General features: G+C 35.6%; 1 protein-coding gene and 1 pseudogene across 2 annotated transcripts in view; one reads left to right on the plus strand and one right to left on the minus strand.

Annotated features, from left to right (window-relative positions):
* The window catches only part of EFCAB11 (EF-hand calcium binding domain 11), a 181,674-nt gene that overhangs the window by 56,171 nt on the left and 105,363 nt on the right, over positions 1–20,140 (plus strand). The gene's annotated exons all lie outside the window — the stretch shown is intronic.
* LOC119531172 lies at positions 8,942–9,112 on the minus strand (annotated as a pseudogene).

The following is a 20,140-nucleotide window of genomic DNA, read 5'->3' on the forward strand; positions in this document are numbered from 1 at the left end:
ATAGCGCTTCATGTTTATTGGTCTCTTGTGTACTGTATATGTTCATGGTTTTTGCCCGTATTTCTGTTGATTTGAGTGTATTTTTTTTATATGTGTTCTGGGTACAAGTCTTTATTCAGTTAACTACAATCTTCTCCCAATTTGTGTTTTGCCCCAATTTTCTTCAGGCATCTTTTGAGTCCAAAGTTTAAAATTTAGTTTGGTTGAATTAATGAATGTCTTTTGCAGTTAGAGGAGTGACTGTGTCTTTAATTAATAAATTCTTCCTTTTCCCAAGGTTGGAGAGAGATTGTCTATATTATCTTCATTAAATTTAAAGTTTTGCTCTTCACAATTAAATCCTTCTTCCTTCTGGAGTTGATTTTTGAGTATGGCAGGTGTGGGAACCCAATTTTGCTTTTTTCCCTTACTGACCACCAGTGTTTTCAACACTTTGTATTGACTCTGCCTTCTTTTCTCTACTACTCTCCTCTTCTCTGTGTTTTCTATTCTGTTCCATTGGTTACTTAATGTGTTCCTATACCCATAACACCCTGTCTTCGTAAAATCTTTATATCTATAGGGTAAGTCCCCCTCCTTACTTCTTCAGCAGTGTGTTGGTTTATTTCTAGCCCTTCGCTTTTCCATATAAATTGTAGAATTGGCTTGTTGAGAACCAAAAGCTCTGTTCACAATTTAACTAACATTGCATTGAATCTACAAATCACCTTCTTTGGAAATGATATCTTAATGGTATGGTCTGTCTATCCATGAATTTAGCATAGTTTCCTTTTAATTAGGTATTCTGTAAACCTCTTTCAGAAAATTTTTATAATTCTCTGCATCATCACAGCACCACTATCATTATCATCATGTTTCTCATTTACAGTGTTTCCTATGGGCTAGGGCCCATTCTGTTACTTTATATTCAGTCTTAACAACCATATGGAGTAGATCCTATTATGAGGTATTCCATATAGAAAAACACAGAGAGGTAATTGAATCACCTGAGATCACACAGCTAGTAAATGGCAGAGGCAGGATTCTAATCCAAGGTTCCTGGATACAGAGTTCATGCCTTTAATCATTACTCTATAATGCAAACAGGTTTTTCTCATCTTTTGTTAGATTTGTTCCTACACATTTTATAGTTTTTGTTGCTATTATAAATGGTGGCTTTTAAAAGTTTTGTCATTTTAATTGCTTAGTATAGAAACAATTAATTAGAAATGTAGTTGATTTTTGTATATTGATTGTATGTCTATCAACTGTACTAAAGTTGTCTGTAGATTTTTAGGGATATTTTTGTGAAGATAATATATCACTGGGAAATAGTGATCATTTTGTTTCTTCCTTTCCAACTCTTATGCCTTCAATTTCTTTTTCTTGATTTACTGTACTGGCTAAGACTTCTAGTTGTGATAGCAGATATTTTTGTATTGTTCCCAAACTCAGGGGGAAACACTTCAACATTTTACTACAGTTTGATGATAGCTGTAGATGTTTGATAGTTAAATCCTTTGTCAGATTAAAGAAGTTTCTACCTGGTCTACTTTATTAAGAGTTTTTATCAAGAATGGGCATTAAATTTTATTACATGGTTTTTCTGTATCTATTGAGGTGATGATTTAGGTTTTCTTTTCCCTCAATCTGTTAATGTAGTGAGTGACATTTATATATAGTGAGTGACATTTATTTATATATATATATTTTATATCAATTCATCATTACATTTTTGGTGCAAACCCAATTTGGTCATGCTGTTATGTTTTTTTTTACACAGCTGGATTGAGTTTGTTAATGTATTACTTGGGATCTCTGTATCTATATTCATGAGAAAAATGGAGCTGTAGTTTTCTTGTTTTGTCTTTATCTAGTGTTGATACCAAAGTAATACTAACCTAGAATGAATTGAAGATATTCCTTCTTTCTCTATTTGGCAAAATATTTTTATATTTGATATAAAATATTACCTTAAAAATTTTTATAACTTTTGAATTATAAACATAGTCATCAGAAACCTCTTACTTTTGAAAATGCCATTATTGTCTGCTGCCTTAAAAACTAATATTTCTACCATGGTATTTCAAACTCTTAAATATTTCAAAGGAATTAGAAGTACTAGGTATTACATGGTTATAGCAAAACATTTATTGAACTCTTCTATGTCACATTTTATAGTTTCCTATTCCTTGAAGACATTTCAAGCTCTTTTTTTTTTTTTAACATAGAAACTATAGTTTGAATCTATTCAGGTCTCTTTTGTTTCTGCTGGTTCTTGCTCATGTTGGTTTGTTTCCATGTTGTAAATCTATTTGTTTTTGACTTTCTGGAGCCCTTGAAAAATAATTTGTGGGGATTTCTGTGGGTGTAGGATGAAGGATTCCTTTTCAGAGAGGCTTGTTTGTTTTAGCCAGGCTCCTTGGGGCATTTATCAGTACAGGATCATGTGAAACCAGATTCAAAGCTTGAAGTTTCTGTACACACCAAGAGTATGAGGCCAATTTATGTGGGGGTCAGTCAATAGCCATAACCTCTCAGAGAGGGGAAATCATTTTTTTCTTTGATTTTTGTTTCTGTAAATACTGTGCTCAGCAACTGGACAACTTTCATGTAGCTCCTTGGGTATCAGCATAATGTGGGAAGTTATCCTGTAAAATGATCCATCTTGGGCAAGTCCTGGATCTTGACTTCTGGCCCTTTCTCTCAAGAGGCCACCAAACTGAAACTTAAGTGCATGACATGGGCCAACATCCCAAGAATTTGGCCTGACAGTTTCCCTCTCTCTTTTTAACTCCTCATTGCTTTTAAGGTGGTTTTGTTTTACCATCTTATCTAGAATTGTTCGTTTTTTCAGTGGGGTGATTGGTCTGAATAACCAGATCAATTTGAATCTCACACGAATTATTAAATACTTTTTTTCCCAAACATTTCTTTCTCAGTTCTCTTTTCCAAATATTGATTTATTGAGGAGAACATTAGATTTATTAAATGTTCATAAATACTAAGAACTTATTTATAAGAGATGCAGATTATATAAATTAGTTATGCATTGCTAAAGCTTAGTAATTCTAGCATTTTAGTTGCACTTTAACTTCTATTGCTATTTGAAGGATATGCCTAAGCATTTCTAACCATTTATAGTTCTTGTCTTGAATATCATTTAGAAGTATAAGCAAAGTAGTTACTTTCACATGACATAAAAAGCATATTATCAGGAAATAATGATATAATTCAATGAATATATTGGTTCTAAACTTTTTATTGCATTCATTTTTATAAGAAGAAATAATGCAATATTTTGTTTTCATCAATCACTTTTCTTGAACTTGACTTCAAGATTTATTAAAATGAGTTCTTACTGTATTTGTGGTACCTAGTATAAAATAATTGATTAGCTCTGTTGGAGTGTATCAAGCAGTCCCCAAGGCCACCCCCAGGTTTGATGATTTGATAGGAGAACTCACAGGATGCAGCATATGGTTGTACTCGTGGCTATGCTTTATTACAGTGCAAGGCTACAAAACAAAATAAAAAATGGCAAAAGGCAAATGAGGTAAAGTCCAGGGGGAAATCAGATAAACTTCCAAGGGTCCTCTCCCAGTAGAGTCACAAAGGACATGCTTAATTCCTTCAGCAAATGGTGACAACATGGATGCAATGTTACCAACCAGGGAAGCACATTAGAGACTCAGTGCCCAGGGTTTTGGTTGGGGCTGATCACATAGGCTTCTCTGACTAGCATGTACACAGATTCCAGGTGCCCACAAGGAAAGCAGGTTTTCAGCTTAAACCATATTGTTTGCACAGTTTAGGCACAGTGATCCAATCTTATCAGTTAAGGGTGGTGGGAACCATCCCAAAATCCAAAGTTCCTTGATGTCAGTCAAGGGCCAACCTTATAAGTAGGCCTTTTAAAAGATAGCAGTAAGACCTGTAACATGGAGTTTTGGCTAAATATTTTTTAGCACTTACTCTGTGACAAGAACTATTCTAAGCTCTCTCTCTCTCTCTATATATATATATATATATCTGAATTTCATTTGGCTTAATAGTATTAAGACCCATCTCATTTCATCCTTACAATAGCCATCACATAGATTAGGAAACTGAGACACAGAGAGGTTAAGAAACTTGCCCAAGGTTGCACAGCTTAATACTGAAGTCAAGATTCAGTCTCTGTCAGGCTTCAGAATCCTTGATTTATCAAATGCTTTATTGGGTTTTTTATTACTTTCATTCTGTCCTACCTCATAGATAAGATGTTTCATATATTTCCATAAAATTGTAATGAAAATAAATTGTCTTCATAAAACTTCCTTTAAACTTCAATCTTCTTTCATGGCTCTTAATTTTCAGATTTGGAAAATCATTCTAATCATCATATGCAAACCTTCCTGATATCACAGGGTTTTCTCAGCCTTTGTGTTTCTGGATTGGAGAATCTGAATTTTTTTTTTTTTCCATATTTGTACAGAAGGCCTATTGATCCTTGTCCACTAATTTACTTCCACTGTTGGTTTTTGTTTTTTGTTTTTTGTTTTTTTTATCTCTAGCTCCTTTTGGTGTCTTCTGAGATGTAACAATTAGAACTGCAAACAGGGAAGGTATCACTGTACCATGGTTTATAAACAAAGACAGGACAATATTTTCTGTTTTATTTCCTTTCTTGTAATTCTCATCATTTGTTTTGGCCATATTGTCTACCTTAATGCATTGGACAGTGACTTCAGAGAATGGTCTCTCAATGCTCCTAGGTGGCCATCTGGAATATAGCTGTAACTAAGAGCTTGCCTCTCTCTAAGTGTACTTTAGATTATTTTTTCTGAATTGAAATGAAGGAATCTGCTATTTACTGTAATGCATTCCTAAGAAAATACATTATAGCTTTATGAAAACTTGAGTGTTAACACGTGCTGAAATACAATACAGATGTTTAATGTCTTACTGTAGTATTATTTTACTGTTCATAGTCACCTGCTTTTTTGATTCCTGTCTCAGCTTGTTTTCTTTATTCCTTAACACCTGTTCCCAAGAATCTGTTTACAGTCTGTTGTCTCTTCTAGATGTTAGTATATGTATTAGGAAAAAAGGTTGATTTTTATTTGTGGTCTTTCAGTAAATTCCTTAAGAATTCCTTGTGTTTTATATTTTTGGTGGAACTGCTATCGTATTACCTAAATACCACAGTGGTTTATACTTATTTAAAGGTTCATGGATAGGAATCAAGTTATTTCTAGTTTTATAACTTTTTTTTCTCCCTTAGGAATTCCAAAACTTTCAAACTATGGCATGATGATAAATGTCTTTATATTTCTACAGGCTTAGAATTACGTCTGATTCATTAAGCTCATGTGGTCATGTGCAACTAGTTATTCAAGACATTTGCTCCCTCATATTATGTGTCTTATCATTTGCATTTCCCTGCCTAAAAATTGCTTCATCAGAGAGGCCTTTCTTATCCAAAGTGGCTTTATCCCAATTCCTATCCCCAATAAATCTCTGTTTTATATCATCCATAGCACTTTCCAATCTCTGAGACAATCTTTTGTCTTTTTTGCTCATTGTCTGTCTCCTACAATCAACTTAAATCTCCATGGGATCAGGAATCTTTTCTCTTCTGGCTTGATTCCCTCTGAATTTTCAGGTTAGCACAAAACACATGGTCATTTAGTTCTTTTTGAATGAATCAATGAGTAATTTATTAAAGACTGCAGAAAAAATAGGCTGTTTATTTCAGCTGTATTTGATATTTATTGATCCAAACTTATCAGATTCTCTTTGGATTTCTAAGAAATTGAAGAGGGTATCCAGACTGACAGGTTCCAGTAATTAGCTAACTAAAAATTAATCATGTATATATTTAATCTCTAAGTTTAAGTATTCTGATTCTTTGGCTCTATCTGATGATTGTGTATCAGTCCATAAATCATGAAGACTACAGTAAAACTAATAAACTAGAATTCCTGCTTAATTTCAAGATACTATATCTTGATTTTTTTTTTTTTTTGTGACCATAGGAAATATTTTAGACTGAAAAGTATAAAGAATAGTATAATGTAACACTTGCATTCCAACTGCCTAGCTTTATCTGGTCTGAACATTTGCCATATTTGCTTCAGATTTTTTAAAGAACCAAAACATTGCATGTACAGCTGACAATCCTGATTCATCTTTCCCTGATTCCTTTCCCCACCTTTCTAGGTAGGTGGGGAAAATAAATGAATAAAATAATCCATATTATAGTATTTATTAGTCCCATGCATATTTTAATACAATTGCATAGATATTTATTCATGAACAAAATGTGATCTTGTTTTGCAAATATAAAATTTTCAAGTGTTATACAAATGGTATCGTATTGTAGATAACCAGCACCTTTATTTCTTTCCCCCAACATTTAAGATTTTGAGTTTTCATCCATGATGATACACATAGCTCTAGCAATTTATTCATTTCACTGCTGTGTAGAATTTCATTGAAAGATAATTCTACAATTTATTTATCCAGTCTCCTGTAGATGGACATTAAAGTTATTTTCAATTATTTATGATTTCAATTAATGCTGCAGTAAGCTTTCTTGTACCTTTTGTTTGTGCACATAGGCAAGAATTTCTCCAGGGTAATGCTTCACAATTTTATCACCTCATGGCACTTGTAGACAATGAGAGTATTTATAAAACACATTTTCAGTAAACAGACAAGTTGCTTTGAGGGCAAACTGCCCTGACTACCCAAGAGACTGGGGAGTTCTATATCTTGGCTCTCTTGTAAAACATTTGTGGCACTGTTTTTGGAAGCTATGCTCTAGAGCAGTGGTTTTGTATCCCCATAATATGATTTTTAACAACTATGTACCTCTTCATACATTTTAGATCCATGACTATAATTTTTCAAAATAAGTTTTAAATGGTTGCAAATTATGTAATTTCCACTGTATTATAAATATTGACTTAAAAATAAAATCTATCCTTCTTCTAAATGTATCTAGTGGAATCTAAATACCAAAGTGATGTGATACTCATTGTTTTCCTTTTAAAAATATGTGAATAAGCTTTTAAAATGATATGAACAAGTTCTTTAACAATTTAAAATTTTATATCATTTCTTTTTGAACTCTAATTTCTATTATTTTTCCCTCACGAAAATTTATGTTAATGTAATAAGGCTTTAAAAAAGTTTTTTCATCTTCTTGGCTTTCACTGCCAATATTTTTTATTGGATTCATTGAGGTATAGTTTGCATAGTGTAGAATTTACCCTTTATAAGTGTACAGTTCTATGAATTTTGACGAATGTATACAGTTGGGTAACCAGAGCCACAATAGACAGAACATTTCCACCTCGTTCAATTTCCTCCCTCTACTTCCAGCCTCTGACTCTCCTGATATGATTTTTGTACCCACAGTATTGCCTTTTAAAGAATGTCATATAAATGGAATTACACAGTCTGTAATGGTTTGTATCTGGTTTCTTTCATTCAGCATAATGCATTTGTGATTTATCCATGCTATTTCATGTATCAGTGGTTAGTTTCATTCAGTTCTGCATATGAATGTCTGATGGTTCAAGCACCAATTTTTGAAAAGATTTTCTTTTTTGTTTTTCTTGAAAAGATTATCTTTTCTCCATTAAATTACATTGGCACCTTGGTGAAAATCAATTGACCATATATGTGTAGATCAGTAGCACCTATTTAATTACTGTAGCTGTATATTAAGTCTTGAAATCAGGTAGTATGAGTTCTCCAACTTTTTTTTTCAGCTATTCTAATATTTCACATTTCCACATAAATTTTACACTAAACTGTTCAATTCCTAAGAAAAATCTTCCTGGTATTTAGTTTGCAATTGTATAAAATCTATAGATTAGTTGGGAGAAATGACATGTTAACAAATTCCATCTTCTAATCTGCATTTACTTAGACCTTCTTTAATTTTTTTCTTTAGTGCTTTGTTGTTTTCCGTAGACAAATGTAATACATATTTTGTTTGATATATCCCTACAATTTTCGTGGTTTTTGTGCTATTTTAATAGTACTTTTAAAATATCAGTATCTAGTTGTTCATTTTTAGTTATGGAAATACAATTGATTTCTGTATATTAAATTTATATCCTGTGGCTTTGTAAACTCATTTCTTGGTTCTCCTAGATATTTTGTAGATTTTTTGGATCTTTCTACACAGATGATCATGTTGTTTGAGAGTAAAGATAATTTTATTTCTTCCTTTCTAATCCGCATGCCTTTTATTCCTTTTCTCCTCCTTTACTGCATTGGCTAGGGTGATGTTGAATAAGTGCTGAGAGGAGGCATCCTTGTGCCTTGTTTCCAGTCTTGGGGAGAAAGTGTTCACTCTTGCATTTGCTGAGTGAAACTAATTTGCTGCGAGTTTTTGTCAAGAATGGATGTTCAATTTTGTCAAATGCTTTTCCTACATTTTTTAGATGATTATGTGGTTTTTCTTTATTAATCAGTTGTATGGCAAATAACATTTGATTGGTGTTTTAATGCTGAATCAATCCTGCATTCTGGGGATAAATCCTTCTTGGTTTTATCCATTGGTTATGTTATCCATTTTATATATTGCTGGATTCAGTTAGTATTTTATTAAGAATTTTTCCATCTGTGTTCAGGAGGAATATTGGTAAAATATTTTTCTGGGTTTTGTATCAGGGAAATGCTCTCCTCTTAAGATGAATAGGGAAGTGTTCAACTCTTCTGTTTTTTGGAAGAGTTTGTGTAGTATTGTTATTGTTTTTTCCTTAAATATTTTGTAGAGTTACCTGCAGTTATCTTTAGGAGATGAGTTTTGCCTATTAATTAAATTTCTTTAATAGATACAGGGCTACTTTGGATATTGATTATTTTTTTGTTTGTTTTTTAGTTTTATTTTATATATAAGAGCTAGCATTGTTTCTTTAGTCAGGTAGTTGTCTTGGACAGTCCATTCAAGGAAGGTTACTTAGTCCAACTTGAGGAAGGCTATTTCCTTCGCATTCTGACGGAAACATTGGCAGCACAGACTGAGGCTGTATTTCCGGATTGGACCGGGGTAGTTTCAGCAGATGCAACAAGAATGGGAACCCTGGCAGAGTTTTCATAGACGGCTCCACTAGAGCTGCTGGTCACCCATCTTGCTTTCAGGGATGCAGTGAGGCAAAAGTGGATGTTGATGCTTGAATAAGCTTTGTTAGTTTGTATCTTTCAAGGAATGTGTTTATGTCATTTGTTATCAAATTTATTAGTATAAAGTTGTCATAATATACTCTTATTATTTTTGTTAATGCCTGTGGAAAGATGCCACCTTTTTCATTCCTAATATTGATAATTTGTGTCCTCTATCTTTTTTGTCTTGATCAGTCTGCCTAGAGGTTTATCAATTTTTTTTTTTCCCAAAAAAAAAGCTGAAGATTTCTTTGATTTTTCTATTATTCTTTTCAGTTTCATTGATTTCTTCTCTTATTTTTATTATTTCCTTCCTTCCACTTGCTGGATTTCTAGTTTCTTAATGTGGAAGCTTAAATTATTGATTTGATACCTTGTTTCCAAATATGAGTATTTAATACTATAGATTTCCCTCTAAATACTGCTTAACCATATCCCACAAGTTTTTTATGTTGTGTTTTAATTTTCGTTCTATTCTAAATATTTTAAATTTCCCTTGTGACTTCCTCCCATTCCTTGGGTTATTTGTAAGCATGTTGCTCAATTTCCAAATATTTGGGTATTCTTGACATATCTTTTAGCCATTGATTTTTAGTATAATTTCATTGTGTTCAGAAAACATGTCACATGATTTCAGTTATTTTAACTTTGTTAAGGTTTGTTTTATGGCCTAGAATAGGGTGAATATCTTGATGAATGTTCCATGTGCTCTTGAAAAACTTTTTTTTACTGTTGATGGGTGGGTAGTTCTATAAATGTCAGTTGGGTTTAAATTGTTTGATAGTTTTGTTCAAGTCTTGGATAGCCTTACTAATGTTCTGTCTTCTTGTTCTGTCAATTACTGAGAAAGTGTTGAAGTCATCACCTGTATTTGTTAATATGTCTTTTTCTCCTTTTAATTCTATCATTTTCTTTTTACTACGTGTGTTTTGAAGCTTTGTTTTTAAGAGTATATATATATTTACAATTATTATATCTTAATGAATTCAGTCCATTATTGTCATCTTCCCTTTATCATCATGACAACTTCATTATCATGCCTCTCTCTATTCTTGGTAATAGTCCATGTTTTGAAGTCTAATTTGTCTGATATTAATATGTCCAAGTGTTCCAAATAGGAACCCTGTACATTTTAAGCCTTAACTTCCCATTCCCTATCCCCCCCACCCTGTCTGCTGGTAACCTGTATTCTGGATTTTGAGTCTATGAGTTTGCTTATTCTAATTGTTTCAAATCAGTAAGCTCATACAATATCTGTCCTTTTGTGTTTGGCTTATTTCATTCAACATGATGGCTTCAAGGTTTATCCATATTGTCTCATGTATCAGAATTTCATTCATTTTTACAGCTAAATAATATTCTATTGTATGTATATACCACATTTTATTTAACCATCCATTTATACAACATACATATATATTATATGTACGTATACACTTACAACATGTGGGTACTTGGGTTGCTGCCATCATTTGGCAATGGTGAATAATTCCACTGTGAACATCAGTGTCCAAATGTTGAAGTCCCTGCTTTCAATTCTTTTGGATATATACCTAAAAGTGGGATTGCCTGGTCATATGGTAGTTCTGTACTTCGCTCTCTGAGGAACCACCAAGCTGTCTTCTAGAGCAGCTACACCATTTTACATTGCCACCAGCAGTGAGTGAGTGTTCCAGTTTCTCTACAACCTGTCCAACTTTTGCTATTTTCCATTTTTTTTTTTCAATAGTAGCCATTCTAATGGGTGTGAAAGGGTATCTCATGGTTTGATTTGCATTTCCCTAATAGCTAGTGATGTTGAGCATCTTTTCATGTGCTTTCTGGTCATTCGTATATCATCTTTGGAGAGATGTCTGTTCAAGTCTTTTGCCCATTTTCAAATTGGATTGTGTATCTTTTTGTTGTTAAGTTGATGGATTTCTTTATATATTTTGGATATTAATCCTTTATCAGATGTGTGGTTTCTGAATATTATCTCCCATTGTGTAGGTTGTCATTTTACTTTCTTGATGAAGTCCTTTGAAGAACAAAAGTTTTTTTTTTTATTTTTTATTTTGATGAGGTCCAATTTATCTATTTTTTCTTCTATTGCCTGTACTTTGGGTGTAAAGTCTAAGGAACTATTGCCTAACACAAGGTCCTGAAGAGGCTTCCCTATGTTTTCTTCCAGGAGTTTGATAGTTTTAGCTCTTATATTGAGCTCTTTTATCCATTTTGAGTTGATTTTTGTATATGGCATGAGGTAGGGGTCCTCTTTTTTTTTTTTTTTTTTTTTTTTTTTGCAAATGGAGCTCCAGTTTTCCCAGCACCATTTGTTGAATAGACTTTCTTTCCCAATTGAGTGATCTCTGTCACCTTGTCAGAATTAGTGGGACATAAATGTGAGGGTTGATTTCAGAGCTTCTAATTCTATTCTGTTGATCTATATGTCTGTCCTTGTGCCAGTACCATGCTGTTTTGATTACCACAGTTTTGTAATATATTTTAAGGTCGGGAAGTATGAGTTCTCCAACTTCATTCCTCTTTTTTCTAGGTGGCTTTAGCTATTCAGTGCTCCTTACTCTTCCATATAAATTTGATGATTAACTTTTCCATTTCTGCAAAGAAGGTTTTTGGGATTTTGATTGGGATTGCATTGAATCTTTAAATTGCTTCGGGTAGTATTGACATCATAGCAATATTTAATCTTCCAAACCATGAACACAAAATATCCTTCCATTATCTAAGTCTTCTTTAATTTCTTTTAACAATGTTTTATAGTTTTCTGTTTATGGGTCTTTTCTGTTTATGGGTCCTTTACATCCTTGATTAAATTTATTCCTAGATATTTGATTCTTTTAGTTGCTATTGTAAATGGAATTTTTGCCTTGATTTCTTCTTCTGATTGTTCACTGCTTGTGTATAGAAACACTACTGATTTAGGGTGTTGATCTTGTACCCCATACTTTGCTGAATTCATTTATTAGCTTTAGGAGCTTAGTTGTAGATTTTTCAGGATTTTCTTTTTATAGGATCATATCATCTGCAAATAAGGAAAGTTTTACTTCTTCCTTTCCAAGTTGGATGGCTTTTATTTCTTTTTCTTGCTTAATTGCTCTGGCTAAAACTTCCAGTAAAATGTTGAATAACAATGGTGAAAGTGGGCATCCTTGTCTTGTTAACCTCTGTTGCTTGGAAGGCACATAGCTATCATCTGCTTGCTCCCACATTGTGTTTCAAAATGGTGTTCTCCAAAATGTTGCTCTTGGGGCATTTTGTTCTCTCTTAGCTGCAGCTCATCTTCAAAATATCACTCTCAGTTGCTCTGAGGTCCTTCTGTCTATGAACTCCTTTGTATGACTTCAGTGATCCAATTAACACCCACCATGAATGGGTGGGGTAACAACTCCATGGAAATTATCCAATCAGACCTTTCACTCACAGTTGAGTGAGTCATATTTCCTTGGAAACACTCAAAGAATTCCAATCTAATCACTAATACATTTGCTCCCACAAGATTGCATCAAAGAACATGGCATTTTGGGGGACATGATACATCCAAACTGGCACATTCCACCCCCGGACCCCAAAATGACATGATCTTTCCATATACAAAATACATTCATCCCATCACAATATCATAAAAACTTAAATAATTTCAGTAACAGTAGGTAAGTACAAGATCCCAGTTACAGGTGTGGTCTCTCATAAGGCAAATTTCTCCTCTATCTGTGGACCTGTGAAACTTAGAATAAGTTATCTGCTTCCAATATACAAATGAGGGACAATCATAGGATAAACATTCCCATTACCATAAAGAGAAACTGAAAGGAAAACAGGGTTTTAGGGACCAAAACAATTCCTAAAACCCTCAGGGCAAACTCCATTAGATTTCAAAGTCTGATAATCATTTACAGAATGACGTTGCATCCTTGGGTCTCGAGAGAGCGGGGTTGGACTCCAAGGGCCTTCACAGCAGCCCTTTTCTCTCCAAATGCTAGGGTGAGTGCCCCAACATATCCATGCATTGGGGAGACCACCTTCTTCTCGGCCCCACCCTCCTCAAACATCAGGATGCCACCCGGACTTTGCCTCTCCGGTGCAAAGGCTCTACCCTCTCTGAACAGTGGGGTGGTGACCAGGCTCTCCCATATCCCCAGGGAATGTGCTCCACCCTCTCTGGGTTCTGAGGTGGCAGCACTCTTCCTGAGCATCAAGGTGGAAGGCCCACCCTTGACCTCTGGGGCAAACTCACCCTTTCCATGCATGTGGGCCACTCCGCTCTCCCAGCCCAAGACCTCTTGACTCCAGACCTCAACCTCCATGGCTCTGTCTTTGAAGACATTTTTCCTTTAATTTGTTCCTCTGTCCCCTCCAGTCCAGACCGGCCATGGCTCCAGCTATACAGTTCTTTCAAAAATCTTGTTGGCTTGGCATGAAGCACACAGAGGTCAAAACCGTCAGACAACAGGAGTTTCCACAGATGCTTTCTGGATAACTCCATCTCCAATCCTGGCTTATACTGACATGGTAGTAGGGTTCCACATTTGGTTAAATCCTCACTTGAGGCTGTAGCCTCTGGGGTCTCACTTTTAGAAGCCCAGAATTTTCCAAAATACCAGTTTCTGTTTCTTCGTACCCAAGAGTTCATTTCTCAGTTTATCTCTGTCCTGTTGCATTTTACTATATGCTGCAAGCAGAAGCCAGGCTACATCCTCCACACGTAATCTGGAGATCTCAGTTAAGTATCCCAGCTCATCATTTTCAAATTCTGCCTTCCCTCTGATACCAGGACACAATTTTGCCAAATTCTCTGCCACTTTAAAACAAGGATCACCTTCCTTCCAGTTTGCAATGACACATTCAACATTTCTGTTCAAGGCCTCATCAGAAGTATCTTTAGATTTCATATTTCTACAGTCTCTTCATAGCAACCTAGGCCTTTCCAATCAAGCTCCTCACAATTCTTCCAGAATCTTCCTGTTATCCATTAAAAAAGCCGTTCCAGCATGTTTGGTATTTGCAAGCTCAGCAGCACCAGCATCCCACTCTCGGTACCAAAATCTGTTCCAGTTTGCTAATGCTGCCATTTTGCAAAACACCAGAAATGGATTGGCGTTTATAAAGGGGTTTTATTTGGTTACACAGTTACAGTCTTCAGGCCATAAAGTGTCCAAGCTAAGGCATCAACAATAGGGTACCTTCAATGAAGGATGGCCATTGGCATCTGGAAAACCTCTATTAGCTGGGAAGGCACGTGGCTGGTGTCCGCTTGCTCCCAGGTTGAGTTTCAAAATGGTGTTCTCCAAAATGTTGCTCTTGGAGCATTTTTTCCTCTCTTAGCTGCAGCTCCTCTTCAAAATGTCAGTCTCAGTTGCTCTGAGGTCCTTCTGTCTGTGAACTCCTTTATATGACTCCAATGATCCAGTTAATACCCACCCTGAATGGGCGGGGTAACACTAACTGGCACAGCTTTTGATAGTGCAATCGATAAGTGACAGGCTGTATTTTTCTTCAGGTTTATCTTGCTTGATGTTCTCTGAGCTTCTTGCATGTGCATATTCATGTCTTTTGCTAAGTTTGGGAAGTCCCTGTCATTATTTCTTTGACTATTCCTTCTGCCCTTTTCTCTCTTTCTTCTCCATCAGGGACTCCCTTAATGTATATATTGTTGCACTTGATGGTGTCCCATCGCTGTCCGTGCTGGTTTGGATGTATTATGTCCCCCAAAATGCCATATTCTTTAATGCAATCTTGTAGGGGCAGCCGTATTAGTGCTGATTAGGTTGGAATATTGGATTAGGTTGTTTCCATGGAGATGTGATCCACCCAACTGTGAGTGACACCTTTAGTTAGGTTGTGACCTCTGACTGAATGTTTCCATGGAAGTGTGACCCTGGCCATTCAGCACTGGCCTTGATTAGTTCATTAGAGCCCTATAAAAGCTCATGAACAGAGGAACCTCAGAGCAACTGAGAGTGACATTTTGGAGAGGAGCTGCAGCTGAGACAGGCATTTTGAAGATGGCCGTTGAAAGCTGAAAGCTGACATTTTGGAGAACGCCATTTTGAAACATAACCTGGGAGCAAGCAGACGCCAGCCATGTGCCTTCCCAGCTAACAGAGGTTTTATGGATGCCAATGGCCTTTCTCCAGTGAAGGTACCCTATTGTTGATGCCTTACCTTGGACACTTTATGGCCTTAAGACTGTAACTCTGTAACCAAATAAACCCCGTTTATAAAGCCAAATTGCTTTTAATATTTCTTTCTGCTCCTCAGCCAAACTTATTTCAAGTGTCTTATATTCAAGTTCACTGATTCTTTTTTCTGCCAGCTCCAATCTGCTCTTGAAACCCTCTTGGGCATTTTTTATTTCAGTTATTGTGGTCTTCAACTACAGTAATTTTGTTTGGTTCTCTTTTAAAATCTGTCTCTTTACTGAGTTTCTCATATTGCTTGTTCATTGTTTTCCTGATATCCTTTAGTTCTCTCTCTGTACTTTCCATCCTCTCCTTAAGCATTTTTAAGATCTATTTTTTTAAAGGCTTTGTTTGGTATATCCACATTCTCATCTTCTTTGTTGGTGTTTTCTGTATTTTTATCCTCTTCCTTTGGATGGGCCATCATTTCCTGTTTCTTTGTTTGTCTTGTACTCTTTTCATGCACACTGTACATTTTAATATTTTAAAATGTTAACCTTGAAATTTACTCCCTGAGATGTCTGTTCTTCATTTTGTAACCAGCTAGTGGTAAGATAGAGATTTTCTTGAGCTTCAGCCCTCCTGTCAGGAAGGTCCACCCAAGGTGAGTGTAGTTTGCAGGGTTTTTCCTGTCTTTCTGGGACTCTGTCTTGTCCTGGGCTTTTGCGTGTTACTTTTTTGGAGTTCCCACATTTAAAGGAGTTTAGTTGTCCCCTCTGCTTCCCAGGGGACAGACCCCCCTCTCCCAGGTATTTGAAGCCAGTAGGTCTTTGTCCTAGACTGTCCACCTCTATAGTTTTTATACTCCTTTTGTTATCTCATGCTGCTTTTGTTTGGAGGGCAAGTTCTGGGAGGATGGTCACCCCAGAGGGAACTTTCCCAGGTTGGTCTTTTCTAGCCAATACGGGACCAGGGACCCACGAAAGAGGCACAGGTTGGCTCCAAAGTGCCCTGGAGAGGGGATCAGGAAGGGCACCAAATCTTTTCTGTTGGCTCCTCAAAGCTGAGCTTTCCTGACCTGCCCAGAAATTGCACCCCTTCAGCTAACTGTCCCCACAGCCCTGAGGAAGTGCTGTGTCTGTAACTCTCCACCGCCTTCTCCCCTTTCCAGGGTGGGTTGAAACAATAGCTGTACTCAGAACCGGGACCCAGCAATCCGAATTAGCTAAGCTAATCAAAAGCCATGATCAGTGATCAGCTGTGCCCACCCCTGTTCTTGGAGAAGAGGATTTTTATGTCCTTTTCTGACACCAGCAGCTAGCCAGGAACTGGACCCTGTGATAGCCTAACACAACAGTTGGAGCTGGGCACCACTGTGGGGAGAGAGCAATTTACTGTTCTTTGCCATAATTTATCAGCCTCTTCCTCCTTCTCTTTGCTGGATATTGTACAGTGTTCTTCTGGCCTCTTGGGTTTCAAAATAGTTGTATCATACAGTTCCTGGGTGTTTAATAGTCGTTCTGGTAGAAAGACTGAGTCCTGGAGTACCATACTCTGCCGTCTTCTCTGGAAGGTCCCATCAAGACCTTTTCCCCTTTTTTAATGTTATGAGGTGCAATAGATATTAATAGTAAAACCATAAAAGGTATTGGGCAATTAATAGATGTGAGGCTTACAAATTTATAGTTCTGTAATGATTTTTAAGTACATTATTTATAGTACAATTCACAACAGAATCCCATTAAATTTATCTGTATCCCGTAAGTGCATGATAGGAATAAATAAAGGAGTAGAGGCCTGATTGAGCAATGAAAATTGGCTTGGAGATTTGTGCCTGGATAAAAAATAAACACATATTTATCTATCCAGTAATCTTTTGACAAAGTTTAATGAAAATGTTTGTCTTGTGATTCTGAAGAAATGTTTGAATCCATAAAATACTCACTGCTCTGTTAACAGTTCCTTTTCCTCTCCTATAATTTCCTTTTACTCATGGATGTACTATACTATTATGTTTAGGTAAACTCAGAATTTTTTTTACCTCCACCTCTATTAAATCAGGCATTGTATGCAACTGAGACACAAACTGAGAAGTGGGTGAAAAAGAGTACTCACCGACCTTTTTTCTTTACTGAGTATGGTGAAATGAAAAGAATGCGCACTCTGTAGTAAATTGATATTTCCCTCATGCCATGTATAAATCTGGGACATTTTAGTTTTATGACAGGTAACCAGATAGATAAGTCATGAAGTCTTGCCGTAAGTTTTTCACCTGGATAAAACCGTACCGTCTTTAGTTTTTCTTACACGTGATCTTTGGCCTGCTCTCATGGATCTTTCTTTCAGGGATAATGTGTTCTTTGTCAATGGTTGGGGAATAGCACAGTCAAGGTCATTAAATAAAGGTTATTATCACTCCTGTTGCCCCATTATATAGCACGTTTCAATTCAGAACATCTAAACATAAGTCCCACATTTCATTTCATGCTTTCCCCTAAAGAGAAACATATGTAAGATACAGTAATTCTCAAAACTCTCATAAGAGTTTATAGTGCTTTGAATAAAGGTTTCAAGATACCAATATTTTTAATTGTCCCTTTGGCACACTGGAAATTTTTACACACTCAGGCAGTGTACCTTAGTAATATTCATGTTGGATGAGAAGTGTGTCTTTCTCTTAAAAAGTGGGAGAAAGGTGGTTGGACGGGGAAGTAGGAATGGACAACCAGTATTATTGCATCTGGGTACATTTTTGAGGAAACTCATTTTTAAAATTGAAGCTCTTGTTATTGACTTCATTAAACTACCCGTGCCTGTTTACCTCTGGTGATATGTATTCCTAAGTTTGAATAGTACTGATCTAGGTTATATACCTAAGTTTGAAGTTGTTGTGTTTAAGGGTGTGTATATCTTCAGCTTCATGCCTTGACTCTTGATAAAGGCAAATGTAAGACAAGTAAAATTTAGGTCGCTTTATATAGTTGGTGGAAAATCCTAAAACATATCAGATGCAAGACATAAGACAGACCAAAAAAATAAATAGTTCTAAAAATAGTTTAGATAAAACTTCTTTTGATAGATGGATAGTGGATTTTTGAGAGACTTAAGATTTGTGTATCTCTAAATAAAGAGTACAATTATCTGTCCTTCCATTTATTCATTCTTTTAGCAAGTATTTACTGAAGTACCTATTGTTTGTGCTGTGCTAGGCAGTGGTGATATGGCATGACTTAGTTCTGATACATAACATTGAATTGGGAAACAAACAGTAAAAAGTAAACCAAACCAATAATAATATAATCACCAATTATTCTAAGTGCAAAGAGGTAAATAAATAGAGTCATAAGAAAGCGAGTAACCTGAGGTGGTTGCTTCAGATAGAGAGCTTGTGGAGGCCACAGAAGGAAATGACATATGTTTTTGTGATTGCTTTGGTGCCGCTGAGCAGAGGAGTTGATGGACCATGGCTCTGACTGTGAGTGGAAGCCGAAGAGGTTATGCTGTTAGATGCAGCTGTCACCTAGGGCCAAGAGGGGTAGTAGAGGTTCTGGAATGGTTTCTTCCATTACCCCATGGCTAAGTTCTACTCTTTCCCCATTTTACAGGTAGGGAAAGTGAGGTACTGATTTAAGTAACTTTCAACACACACCTAGCTAGCTATGTAAGAGGTAGAGTGAGATTTAAGCACAGATGACCAGGCTTCAGAGTTCATATTCTTAACCACTACCCTCTACTTCTCCATAAGTCATATTCATTCCCATTTTAGTGAAATAGCCAAGAGATAAACTGGGCAGATTAACCCCAAAGCCTGTACTCTTTAAAAACTACAATAACTGTCTCTCAACAAGCCATTAAGTTTATAGATAGACATAGCTGGCATGTTTTACCATTTGTTTTCTGTTAGTAATTAATATTTATTTTTTACATTTTATTACTCAGTTTTCACTATTATTTTTCTATTAATTATTATCTACCTTGAAAAGAAAAGAAAAATGGAAGCAAGTTCTCAGTTGAGGATATGCTTGAAATACATTAATATGATGTCAGTTGAGCCCCGTCATTTGGTTATACAATCCAAATAGTTAAGAGAAAAGAGTTATACAATAAATATTAAGAAATGCTTACTTGCAAAACTGATAATGAATGGAAATTGAAAATTTATTAATTTATTAATAGGCCAAATATCTAATATTTCTATACTAATGAATGTTGTTTAAAGTTCTTAAGTCTCTAACATCCCTGTGTTGTAATAGGGTAGAAGCATGACTTACCTCTTTCTATAATTGGAAAAAGCAGACCTTTATAAAGTTATGGCCCTAATGTGTCAAGCTAGATACCAGGTAGTCCTGAATTATAAACCTATCCACACCCTACTTCAAACTCGTTGTCTCCAAGCGTAGTGACAGGAACAAGAGTCTGTATCAGCCCAGAAGTTCAAGTTAGCTTACAAAATAGATTGGTTTGGTAAAGGCAAAGTGTGCCCTTAGTGTTCTTCAAAAATATTTATTCAGAAACACATGTAAAGAAAACTATGGTCTGTGTTTGTAAGTAATTGAGGTATTTTGTTTTGTTTTGTTTTGTTTTCATAGGGTTTTTGTTGTTGTTGTTAACTCCTCATAGCTAAATAAGTTAAATGAATTGTAACTCATTAAAAAATACAACACATTTAAATGGAGGAAGCACCATAGTTATATGTAAGATTATCCCATAGGTTAATACTGTAACAGCTAAAGTAAGTAAGAGGTGTCAGGAAGACAGCAATACGGATCCTATAGTACTGCAAGGAACTAACGTCTGGAACAGCGAAACTGATAAAAGAGAAATAATAGGAAGTGACCAAAATTTCATGAAAGAAATGTCTCTCTAACGTCTTTAAA

This window comes from Choloepus didactylus, chromosome 4 (assembly GCF_015220235.1).
Source record: "Choloepus didactylus isolate mChoDid1 chromosome 4, mChoDid1.pri, whole genome shotgun sequence".
Taxonomy (NCBI): Eukaryota; Metazoa; Chordata; class Mammalia; order Pilosa; family Megalonychidae; genus Choloepus; species Choloepus didactylus.